Source organism: Lepeophtheirus salmonis, chromosome 4 (assembly GCF_016086655.4).
Source record: "Lepeophtheirus salmonis chromosome 4, UVic_Lsal_1.4, whole genome shotgun sequence".
NCBI classification, from domain to species: Eukaryota; Metazoa; Arthropoda; class Copepoda; order Siphonostomatoida; family Caligidae; genus Lepeophtheirus; species Lepeophtheirus salmonis.
The window spans coordinates 18,173,956-18,186,477 of record NC_052134.2 but is presented as its reverse complement, the minus strand read 5'-3'; positions in this window follow the sequence as shown (position 1 = coordinate 18,186,477).

Below are 12,522 nucleotides of genomic sequence, written 5' to 3'. Positions count from 1 at the left end.
TCTGCTGAGTACAATCACAGTAATGACATTGGGTATGTTTTAGGCATTCAAGTTAGTGGGATAACGCCGATGTCAATGTTCCATTTATAATACATATACTTGAATAATAACGTATACTTGTTGCTTTATTGACTTTAGTAAATACAACAATCGTATTTATTTCTTTTGTATCTATAAAATGTAGAATGAACCCACTCAATTGAAATACTTGTCTAATGTTTCTTATGAATATACTTAATCGAAACAATTCACAGAAATCAAACTGTAAAATACATATTATTAGAGACAATTGCAAAATAAGTACAAGGAACTCTTGTACAAACTACTATGTAATGAGTCATTTAAAGATTGAAATACACCACTATTTCAATAAAATAGTCTAGTCAAACGGACGAAAAACAGTACATTAATGTTTCTTCTCCCAGTTCTTCAAAATGGAGTTCTTTACATGTATGTAATATATTTTTATACAAAGTGAAGGGGAGTGGGGATAGTTGCAACACTTTTTGCTTCTGTCTCAATTTTTTTTGAAGGAACTAATTTGATTTAGACATCAGTATATTTAGCTCGGTCTACTTTTGTTTTAATATGTTTAAAGTTTATTGTCAGTGGTTTTTATACAAATGATTGCAACTGTCATCGTAACCAAGGTTACATTAAGACATTTGATCATAAACTATTCAAGGGATTGGGTTTTGGTCTACTAATCCTAGATCAGTATAATAGCGTTATAACTTTTTTGGTCTAGCGTTGTCACGATACTTAATATTAATATCGGTTTTGCTACTAAAATAAATATCGGAATATCGGTTCTTTTGAGACTTTTCGATAAGAAATAAAGATAAAAATACCATGAAGCGCTATTATCATGCACTGACATCGTGGGACCAAATGATTTTCATTGAAAGTAGAGGCTGTTTTAGAAATATGAGGGCTTTTTTGTGTTGTGTTCGTCTTTATTAAGTACTGATGACAGCAGTCCTATCCAGTTCAGTTTTAGTTCAGTCTGGTTGAGTTCTACATATTAGATCCAAAACTAATATAATTCAGTCCTTGATGACCTCATTCAACTTTATTTCTGCTATTTTAGTCAGTTTTTGTACTAACAATCCAAAGGACCGGTACCTTGGACCAATAGAAGCGTTACCAGGGACGTTTCAAGGATTAAATTTAACGGAAGAGCTTTTTTTTTAACCAAAAATTAAATATTTTTAGAACTTTTTTTTGATAATTTTTATTATTTTTGGGAAAAATACTTCAGAAATTGCATTGAATCCAGTAATATCCACAAAAAAAAAAAATTGGAAAGAAATTAAAAATCAAAAGTTATTCTCAAAAAATAAAAAAAAATGATTGAAAATTTCAAAAATTCATAGTTGTTCAAGAAAATTATTTTTTTTGGAAAAAAATTTCAAAAATTAAATTTCAAATTAACAGCTATCAAGAACTTTTCTCAAAGATTATATTTTTTGAAAAAAATTTCAAAATCCACTGCAGCTTACAAAAAATTTAATTTTTCGGAAAAAATGTCAAAAATGAAATTTAAAATCAAAAGCTATTCAAAAAAGTTCCTAATTCCATGATTTTTCTCAATAAATAACTTTTTTTGAATAAGTAAAATTTCTTAGTTTGAGGGGGGCTATAAGATACCCCTGCAAACCCCTCTGGGTACTGACTAAGACTGTACCGGAATGAACCGAATAAATAAGGAGTGACACAACACTTCTTTTTTATAAATATATAAATATTTGTACTCTTGCTTTTTTAACAACAGACAATTTTTGTTTGAGGTTGTGGGGGTCCGAATTTAGGGGATACAGTGATTGGTGGGCCATTTTTTAATGGCGTAGTACTGCAACAAGTACCAACTTAGTATTATAATATCGTTTTAAATGCGTCCTCACACCAGTATTACTAAAGTACCTGTATCCCAAACAACGCTAGTCTGGACCGATCCCATAGAAAAAATTACTTCCAATCGGCCCAACAAAAAATCCGACTTGATCGATCACAGTCAAAATTCAGCCTTAATCGATTTTTTATATAAATTGTTTATAACATCATGTCTGTTTATAAATTCTAAACATTTGTTCAATGCCTTTATATGAAAATAAAAGTGGATATACAAATATTATTAAATTTTGATCTGCAGTTTGAGACTGCAATCTCGATCGAAATATTGTTCCAAATCGGTTTAGAAAAATCTCTTCGGAACGAACCGGAATAAGTTCGATTTTGGAGGTAGTTTTAACACTAATTCATATTTATGTAGAAGCTTAAAATAATAACAAAATGAATTCAAATAAGTGCATAGATATTTCCTAATTATATTCTTTGTATACAATGAAATAATACTTAAACCAAAGCATATTGTTGAATTATGCAGTTTTAGCATAATATGCAACAAAAGCCAAAGCCAAAATGAAGTCCTTATCCATTTTTTTTTGAGGTACTAAAAATATATCATGAATATTGGAACATTGGAGTGATGTTGACTATTTCTTCAATAGGTATGGAGTGGGATTTATGTCTAATCTCTTCTTCTTATAACTGCTCGAAGCTAACTTGTATTTTTTAAAGTAGGAGGGGGAATAGTTGGTCACTAAAATATTTTGAGTTAGATTTTGATACAAAATTACAACTTTTCTGATTTTGGAATGTTGAATATTGACTTAAAATAAAGAAGAAGAAAAATAACAGTAAAAATATAGGTTTCTAACCCCCCACCCCCTTTCATCCCCCAAGAATAACGTAATTAATATATTTTTTCAAGTTAAATAATTTCCAAATATTAAACTTCTTCTTCATTAAATAATCCTGATTAGTGATTGGTGTAATTAAATATGAATGGTGACCCTTTATACAATCAACATAAAAGATAGTAATCTAAATTCAAAATAGTTTCATCTATAAAAATGAACATTGTTCAAACTCTAATATAGGTATAATTGAGTTTTGAAACATGCCCTTTTTATATTTTTGTACCACATACCAAATGTTATTAGCATGAAAATCGAGGGGGTTGTAGAAAATATGATCTGACTTTATGCTTAAAAAAAGAAACCAAAAAATGACATGTTAGCAAATTATTTTGCAAAGCTTTTGTCATTATTTTGAGATTATAAAGATAGCATTTAAATATAAAGTATTCACGAGTACGTGTGCTCATGAATGCTAGAGATTTGTTAGGAAGCTATAAATGTAAGTACTTGTTAAACTAGAGTGGAATCGGAGAGGGACATTGGAGTGATGTTGACTATTTCTTCAATAGATATGGAGTGGGATTTATGTCTAATCTCTTGTTCTTATAACTGCTCGAAGCTAATTTAATAGAAAGTTATGGGAGCTAAGCTCCTCTTCTTTCAAAGATTCTTCAAATTGCTTAGGTTATTAAATAGTTTTTCGTTTTTTTAGTATAGTCTCAAGTCATAATTTCTACAATTCTAACGATTAAGTAGAATTCAAATAATATCTTATGATGAATATAATTGCATGTGTGTAGGTATGTTAATCTTTACAATGATTCATTATTATCCTCGTTTTGAGTAGGACTTGGAAGTAATCTATTAACTTTGTATTATTCCTCAAGAAAACGCTTCGGAATGTCTCAAGGACAATTTATTCAGAGGCAAAAGATAAAAAAAAAACACTTTAATTTATCTTCTTTTTTTCCCTGTAAACGTAGTTAAATTTGAATAAGTGATGTCAAAGATCTTTACATGACAATATTAGGTCCTGTCTAATATTTACATTATAGGGGGTCTTCAGTAATTTTTTGTGGTTTTGACCCGGGTCATATTTTTGGATGTCAGTTACGTCATATTTTCCGCACTAAAGTTTATAGTTCATTGCTGTTCAAACCTTTGCACCTCTATGTTAGGATAACCTTGTCTAGGTGAAATATTTTCCCGACACGCATGATGTCTCTTCTTATGACACCATTAATGACTCAAAATCTTGTAGGCTGAGTCTTTAAAAAAAAAAAAAAATCTCAATCTTTTTAAATAAAATAAGGGCTGACCAGTTTTACTGTGAGCAAAGACAAATTGTAGTCTTTTAGTTTTTTAGACCAATCTAAAACTATATACATGGTTCGGTCAATTTAAATTAATGTACCAGACAGCCCATTGTTATTTTATCACCCCTAATATACAAATTTTGAGAGGTTAAGAGTAACAATCAATAATTTTCCTATGATTATATGTCGTAGAACACATATTTATCTGTCGATTGCAAAGAAAAAAATCGTCCTAATCGCCACCTTTATCACACAGTACGAGAAAAAGATTGAGATATGAGCGCTTTTCCACTTGGAATTTTCCCAAAAGGCCATCGGGGATCAGACTGGGGCCTCCAGATTTAAAATGTATCCATGCATGAAAAGGTTGGCCCGGTATATTTTGTTGTAATGATATTTATACAACTCTTTGAAACAATTTTTTATTATGCAAATAAATATTTTTTTTCAAATTTCCTACATTGTTTGATTAATTATTAACTGCCTAATTATTACTAACTTAATTCCTGAGCTTATATTTTATCAATTCAATAAAATAATATTGATTTTTGCCTCATACCTTTACTCAAATTCAACTTGACTCAACGCTCAAAAACTCGAACTCGAACTCCAATATACTCAATATTTAATAACTTTCAACTCCATCGAACTCGATAGTTATAACTCGAATCCAACACTACTTATTTGTACACACAAGTACAGTATATTGGTATATACTTAGAATTTATTTATTGATTCAATATTTGCTAAAAAAACAGATGTATGTATGTATATATTTACCATACATTAACTCTTTTCTCAGGGCTATATAAAGTCTGTGTGAAAATGATCCACCTTGAAATAAATGTATTTATTGTAGTATGTACATATATATATGATTATGTTCTTCTTATATATAAAAAAGGAGAAGATTGTTATTGACAATGTTTTTCATACATGGCACATGTTAATATGTAGGTATAGTAGACCGGAGACAGTTACAACAAATTTGTTTTGTCAATTATTCGTAGTTGGTAGTTGCAAAAAAGTTATTTTACTTAAATGAAATTATATCAGCAAGTAAAAAAAAATAAAATAAAAATCAATTATTCATACGATATAAATTACAGCAAAAAACAATTAACAAAAATATTCTCCCTTCTAAAAAATTTTTTTTACCCCCAAAATACATTTTTGTCTTATATCTCGAAGAAAAGTGGAGAATGGATTATAAAATTGGAAAAGAATGGATGTGTGTTTAGAAAATACTAACTTTAGCTAATAGGAAATAAATAGCGGTTGATGTGTCTGCTCAATTTTTTCTTTATTCATTAGTTAATAAATTGTGGCATCTGGGTGTGTTAACATCTCCCTCTAAAAAAAGAATTCTCACTTATCTTGAATGTGATTTGATTTGAAAATGTATAATAAAATAAATATATATGAGTTTAAATATATTTATAATATTTTCCTTGCATTAATGCAATTTTGAATATAAAATGTTCTCCTCTTTATACAAGTAATTCATTTTCTTTCTTTAAAATCATAGCTCTTAATTCAGAATACCATATGTTTTGCCCCGTCTTTTCTTCGCGCTCTTACAAAAAATCATCTCTAACAACGGAGGTTTTCGAGTGGCTGTCTCGTTCCAAAATAATACAAATGACAATAAATACAATTAATACAAAATAAAAGTATAATACTTATATAGAGGGCACTGTGAAAATTATATATTGCCCTCCGAAGCTACAGGCCATTATTTCACCTTGTGGATATTTCATTTTTGTTTGTTCATGCCCTATTGTATCTTTTTTGAAAAATGTACTGCAATTCCCCTCTGTCTTCCCTACATATTACGTGCTGGAACAATTCATCTACCACAAAGATATTGGCAAGTAAATTACATCCTACGTGCTAAATGTATTTTCATAGTTTCCATGTGAGTTACCTTGATGAATGTATGTATCTATTAACGTTGTACAATGTACAGTACACAATGTATTCATCATAGATTGTGTTCTAAATTTTTTTTGACTAACTCATTTAAAAATTGTTCAGTATACAGGCAGAAAATGAGATGATACATTTTAAATGAAGAATTTATAGTTTCATTATGATCGAAATAAAGTAACAAATTAAACTAGGTACATGGAAATTGGATAGTCAAAATATTTTATATATAGAGTAATTTGACTTTTTGGATGACAATAGTGTATGACACAAAATTTAAGCAAATAGATTGCACACGAATTTTTATTTATTGTCCTGCATGAGGCCATTGGTCATAAATTTAATAAACGTTTTTGTATCCAAGCTTATTATGCTTATGGCTCTTATAATTGAAAACCAAATGTCAACTGATGACTCAGCTCTCTCGTCTTCTTTAGGATGCACGAGCCCAAGCCTCTGGAGCCTTTTTTCTTCAGTTTTTTGGATTATAAGATAAAAAATACTAAGGCCTTAACAAGAATTCATCTTCTTCTCTTTTCCATTACGTGAGCCTTCTATATGACCCAGAACTCCATATGTATAAGAAAGCTAAAAAAATATACTGTCTCTAAAGTGGTGAGAGAGTCTGTCACTTGTTATTTAAAATAGTTGTTAAATAAAAATTACGCATGCTGAGAAGGATATTAACAGGGCCCTCAATGTGAGTAACATACATCTATATTTTTAATTAAAGATATTAATTAATTTTTTGTAGTTGCATTGTTTTGCCACAAGATGGCACCACTTTCTGTCACCTTGTTTATAAACTGTTATAAGTAAACACGTGCAAGGCCTATTGTGAAGTATTCCGTAGCAGATTTCAGCTCATTCATTAGCCGCAATGTTTTTGTTTGAGATAATTCTAACCATTTACCCCCATGTCGACTTCTTTTTTTCCAACCCCCCCCAAGAGCTTGTAGCTTCTTTACATTATTTCCCCCAAAAAAAAAAAAAAAAACAAAATAATAATGAATAAAAGAAAATAAATAATAATAGTAATATTAATTTTTCCCATATTTCATTAAATGGTTATTTTTTAGATATTATATCCCTTTCAGGATTTGTTTCAAATTTAATTTAACGACTTTTTTAAAAGAGAATTATCTTTTAATTGATTTGATCTCATGGTTTCTATGAACAATTATAATAATTTTCATTTTTTGTCTATTTATTTTATTCCTCAATCCTCAAAAGAAGAAATACTATAAAAACGATTCATTTTGTACATACAAATTTAGACTATTGCATTCATTTATAATATTTTTCTTTTGGGATCATTTTATTAAATAAACTTTGTAATGTTTGCTAAGATGAACTAATGATCAACGGTAATTTTTTCGATGACATTATTATCCATAATTATTTGTTTTTGCAAATACAAAAAAAAGTATTGTTAGAGTTTTTTTTTTTACATTAGCAATAAATGTTATTTTATTCTTTTTTGCGAAATTAGAGCATACAAGTTTCTTCTATTTTCTTTGCAAATTTCAATTGGGCAATTTTTTGACAAAAATAAAGAAGACGTTTCATCTAGTTTATATAATTTAAAAAAAAATTATAATAATGGATCTATTAGAATGCTCGCTCGTACCGAAAGGATCGAAAAATTAAGAAAAAATAATATTGACCTTTGTAATGTAATTTCCCGTTCCCTCCTTGGCTCTAGCAACGCCGGGTAATCCTTTGCTAGTTAAATATATAACTTTGTTAAATTTTTGAACATAATTTAATTTTGAATCTTGTTTTTAGCATATAAACTCGAATCTCATTCATGTTTAAAAAAAAGTTTAGAATTTGGTTTTTAGACTATATTTTATATAAAATTAATTTTGATACTTATGTCTGTTAAAATGTTTTTTTAAGAAATCAAATTTTGTTTTTTAAAGAATATATTTTCTCGTGAGTCTTATTTTTAAAATAAAATACAGAGCCTAGGGACAAAGCATTTAATGCCACTTTCTAACACCTGACATAATTTCAAGTGATAACATTGCGATAATCACTGGTTTATGTACGAAAAAAAAACAATAATATAAATTTCAAATGTTCAGAATAAATTTATAGCATCAATAATAATAAATTGGTCATTAAAATATCTGGTAAGTCGACTTATAAGGCAACTTGTACAAAATCCTAGCTAGTACACATGTAAGTTGATTCTTTCTTATTATTGCATCTAGGATTGATTTAACTTCTTTATTAGTTCTGCTCTTTAGAAGATTGCGTAAAATTTTTGTTGTTATATTTTTGCAAAATATTATTTTTTGAACGATTGTTCCCTTAGATACAAGTTCAACTTGATTTTGTTGAAGGTTATATAAAAATTAATTTAGATTTAATATCCGTAACTACGTAATATAAAAGTTTCAAGGTTTAACTTGAGGTAAAATAGATTTTAATTCAGTTCTTTTAACAAACGTTAATTTAATTTATATGTATTAGTTAAAAGTAAATGAACTGTTCATTAGCATACTTGACATCATCAACAAAAAAGCAGAAAGGGCAATCTTTTCTTAAAAATGAGTCTGTATTTCTTCAAATAATAATTACTATATATGATACGTCAACACAAAAACAATCTTGAATATATATAAAGAAGGTGATAATTTCCCCCAAAAAAAAAAAAAATATAAATGCAAAGAGCCGGATATTTCAAAAAATATTTAGGTCAATTATGGACTTTATATTCAAATGTCTAGATTGAGTTGAAATCTTCTAGATCAATAAAGTAAGGTTTGTCAATTTGTTTGATTGTCTACGGAGGACTAACTTTTAATAGCACGAGTCTGTAGCTATAGCTCAGTGCATAATATTTAAAAAGAAAAAGGATAGACTTAACAACGCAGGTGTCTAGCTAAAGTTTAGCGTGTCATATTAGAAAGAAAGGAAAACAAGTTTTGTTAGAGCATTGAAGTATTAGTTAAGTACGTGTTAGTGTGTTCATGAAAAATGTCGTGTAACAGACATTACTTTTTCGAATGTTTTCTTCTATATTAATACAACAAAATTTGTCTGTTTGTCGACGCCTAATAATTCTGAGCAATGAATGTTTACTACTGTTTATACTCAGTTATGTTGACTATTGTTTAAAACCTTATGGGCTTCCATATACAGGTGTGCGCGTCTAAAACTGAATGTTACTTTAAATTTTACGCCATGCATATATTCCTGATTTTATTGAGTTGAAACCGGTTTATACTTCGAGGCAAGGGTCTTGAATAGTTATAAACAAACTCCAGCAAAATCTTGCAGCAAGTTCCGGTCCAGGCTGGAGTTGGTAGTGGAGAACATGGGCGGCCATATTAAATAGAAATGTGTCTAAGACTCTCATCTTCCATAGTAAATTAATTAATTCGTCGACCCCATGAAAAATGACAGAATTATTAACTATTTTGAAACATTTCAGAGTGTTCAGTTTTAGACACGCACACATGCATAATCTGTGATATCTAAAATAAATATAACATCAAATTAATTTTGCAATGACTCCAAAGAAGTAAATTGAGTATTATATAAACAAAAATATAAGAAATAAATAATTAGTTGATGAATACAAATGTATTTCAGACTCAATTTTGAGGAAAATAATTTTAGTTTTTTATAGTTTTCCTTCCACTTTTTTGCAAGTTACATTGAAAGGTCACAAAAATTCCTAGTCACTAATACAAAAAATGAAATATGTCATTCAATTAAACCTCTTATTTTCTTTTCCTTGTTTATTCAAGATTGTTTTTGTGTTGACACGTTATAACATTAGAGCCCTTATGGAAATATGTTTTAATTGTGGGTCGGCTAAAACGTAGTCGTCAAAAGGTCCGTATTTGAATCCTCTCAATTATTACTGATGGAGACTATTGCTTGTAAAAAGCAGTACCATATTATCTCAAGCGTCAAGAAGTCGTTTAACACACTGGACCCATATGAGGTCATAGCTATTAAGATTTTCTGGGATGAACTGTCCAAGGCAGTCAAATTGAATAAATAAAAACCAGAAATAGAATTTTTCATAACATTTTGTAATTTCGGAAGTCGTATTGTGTTTACCATTTATTTTCCCTAATAACACAATTTACCTGTCGGACTTTGTATGTACTCCCGTTTGCTTAATATGACGTGATGACTGATCAGTGATCCGTCAGAAAGAATATACTTTATTCTTTAGAACGCTCTTTGGTTGGGCTTGAGCTGCACCTGCTCGTTGAAGCAGAGCGCATGAGCGCTCATTAATTTTATTCTATATAATATACTTCCCTTTTCTTTTGTTTTTAATATGAGCTTTAACTGCAGACGCTCGTTGTAAAAAAATAAGTCATCAACTCATACCTTCTACAAGTCTATAAAGTATAGAGATGTATAAAATTTGAGTTTGCTTAAATACCTTGACAAACTATAGTCTTTTTTATATACCGTGTTTATACAAATAGATACTCTTTATATAGTTCGAGTCCTAAATATTTTTACAATGTTAATTTCTAGTCCTGAAATTTCTTATTGATCTCCTTTCAGGTCCATAAATATAATATAGAGCCCATTGTGTAAAACTTAAGTACAAACTGGCTTTCGAGTCCAAGTCAAGTCACGAGTCTTTGAATGTAAGATCAAGTTGAGCTACGAGTCATCATACTAGGGACTCGAGTCGAGTCGTAAGTCTTGATTATTACATTTAGTATATTATTTACCATGAGTGGTCTTGTCTGTTCATTTGTGACGTCAGTTAGCACGCTGTACAACAGATCAGAATATTATATTATATAAGGAAATTCTTCTGTTCTAAATAGTTCAATTGGTATAATTGATGTATGTTTAAAGGCCAATAAAATTAAGAGAACATTTAGACATACTACAACATTTTCATAGAGAAAAAAAAAATGTGTACGATAGTTTCTCTTTGTAAACTAAGAATCAGACTCGGTTTAGAAATATACTTAAATTGCATCATTCAATAGTCATAGGTTTAAATTCATATGCAAATATTTAATTATTTTCTTTAAGAAAACTTATGCTAGAAGAGACTAATGAACTGTTGGGAGAAAGTTTTTCTTTCGAGAAAAAAAGAGACACTTATTTGCATTTTGCCGGAAAACTATGTTAATGTGCATATGTGGGAAAGAAAAAATACATATATTTAGTTTGACTATTCATTAAGCCTTAGAGTGACAACATTTGAACAATGGCTATAAAGTTGAGTCAAACAGTCAAAAAATATTTTTTTCCCCCCCATTTTTCATTTTCAAATTATTGCCCAAATGATTAACAGGGTTATATTTTCTATTGTTTTCAAGGAGAAAACATGTAACTGCAGACAGGTTTGAGACGGTAAATCCAACTCTTTACTTTTTGGATTAAAATGATATTCATTATGGATCGGTTTCTAGTTTTTTTTTTTAAAGGAGTGAATATATTAAATTTTTCTTCTGGGTTATTGTTATGTATTTAACCAAAAAATTATATATGTTCCTGAGTGGTTTGTTCCTCCATTCATTAAAAAGAAGCACGGGAAGTACATTATCATGAACGAATGTACCTAAGTCAATTATGAGTTGATCAAGGGCCAAGAATAATGTTAGCAGATTTCTTAAATGAAAATCGGGATATTTTCAAGGCAGCTGTAAAAAATCATCAAAGATGATCATTATGAAATAAAAAACAGAGACAAGTAATTCATCATTTATTTTAAACTGCTTATATTACAGAAATGTTGCAATCAAACAAAGGGGTAATCCAACAATCATCCCCCCACTGAGGAAGACTAAAATATCAATATAAGTTTGTATAACCTTTTTATAAATTTGTAATTTCCAAAGTATGTCAGGAGAGTAAAAGATGCTAGCCAAAAAGACTGAACTAATCTTCATTTCGAAGTTTGAAAATAAATAAGATATGAATGCCACCGAGATATGGGGCCCGTTACAATGAATCTGCAATACCATGAATGATTTTCCTTGTAAACATTATGACGTAATCAAACAATCAGTTGATTATACATATGCCTATATTATGTATATATATACCTATACAAAACTATAAGTAAATGATTGCATGAAAATGTCAATAATTAATATCGGCTTAGTAATTATTACAAAATCACGATTATTCCTTAGAATCATTAGCAAAAATTAAAATACCTCATTTAACAATATATATACATCATATATTATCTAAAATGACGTAGATTTAAAGATGAATGTATGATGTATATATCCTACATATTATTAATTTAAAGGTCATAGAATACCATTGAAGCAGGCTTTATTTTTCTATGAATGAATATCTCATCCATCAACTTATGTACTGAGGAAGAAAGCCAAAAATAACTACAATAAAAAAAAGTGTTTTCCGTCAAAAAAGTAACAATGAAATAATGGGTTTTTGGAAATAAAGTTATCTATGTAATTGATTGATGAAAGTATACATATTTTGTAGAAAACTGATTCCCTGATAGAGTATTTCATAATATTTTGAAGGTTTGATGATTCATAAAAGTATGTAGTCATCTTGATTCTCAAGCTGAAAAAGTATTTTGCAAGGTACCTGCA